This window comes from Salvelinus sp. IW2-2015, unplaced genomic scaffold (genome assembly GCF_002910315.2).
Source record: "Salvelinus sp. IW2-2015 unplaced genomic scaffold, ASM291031v2 Un_scaffold15643, whole genome shotgun sequence".
NCBI lineage: Eukaryota > Metazoa > Chordata > Actinopteri > Salmoniformes > Salmonidae > Salvelinus > Salvelinus sp. IW2-2015.
In genome coordinates, this window is record NW_019956897.1 from 1 (window position 1) to 1,108 (window position 1,108).

The following is a 1,108-nucleotide window of genomic DNA, read 5'->3' on the forward strand; positions in this document are numbered from 1 at the left end:
TGAGTGCAGATCATCAACTGTGCAATTTAGATGTACACGATAGACTGTCAGTTGATAGGCTTGTACTAATGAAACTCAACAATGGACAGTTGGGACACAGTAAGTTGTTCCACACAAGCCACTCTCACACACCATCAACAGACAGGTCCTCAGCAGGTTGTGACCAGAGGGCATCATTCTTACCTTCTCGGAGTTGATGAAATCCTTCTTACTGATCGGCCCATCATTGTCCCCTCCGGCCAACTCCAGAATATCTCTCACATCGGCACCAGCTGCCATGATGACGTGTGCTGTAAAGAATAGGAACTCTGTATTTGTATTCTGTCATTGTGTGTCAAATGTATATGTCATCACCTGATAGCTCACCTAACTATCAAGTTATTTACCGTACGTTCTTGGCTAGACATGGCAAGCAGAGCTAGCAAGCAATGTAGCTAGCTAATCTCTTTGCAGAGGCTACTACTCGGTCTTTGCAGAAAGCCAACGTTAACGGTCTATAATTTATGGATACATTATTAGTTAACATATGTATTAGGTGTATTCAAAGAGGATACCTGTATTTTGTGTCGATAATTTAGCTAGTTAATGCGTCGCTCACGTTGACTAGTTAACGTTAGCTTTCAAGCAAATATGTTCAGCTAGCCGGCTTTAGCAAACGTTGCAGCGCTAAAGCCCAGCAGGGACATAGCTAGTTATGGAATACTTCATTTTCAACGTAAAGTTTTACCGTTTACCTTTTTGGTGAATCCACGCGTCTGTTTTTGTCTTTTTAAAGCAAATATTCTGTGAAAGTATAAAAATTGGCTAGCTAGCTAACCGGCTAACAACAAGCTATAATCAACAAGCTTGCGTTCAGCGGAAACCGGAAGTAATTCTTCTTCGCCAGTAAAGCCGCTTCTGTAATACGTTTTTCGCCACCTACTGATGTGGAGGCGGTGAACTTGGGACAAAATTATTTAACCACATTATTTTTATTTTTATTTTTTTTATTTCACCTTTATTTAACCAGGTGAGCCAGTTGAGAACAAGTTCTCATTTACAACTGTGACCTGGCCAAGATAAAGCAAAGCAGTGCAACACAAACAACAACACAGAGTTACACATGGAA

At 40.8% G+C, this 1,108-nt stretch overlaps 1 long non-coding RNA gene across 1 annotated transcript; it reads right to left on the reverse strand.

The window, feature by feature from the left end:
* Positions 1 to 183: 183 nt before the first annotated feature.
* LOC112080322 (uncharacterized) lies at positions 184 to 904 on the reverse strand. Its single transcript, XR_002896165.2, has 2 exons — positions 735 to 904; positions 184 to 290 (listed from the first exon to the last, which is right to left on the reverse strand). It is a non-coding gene; the product is annotated as an uncharacterized lncRNA (long non-coding RNA).
* Between the last annotated feature and the right edge of the window lie 204 nt (positions 905 to 1,108).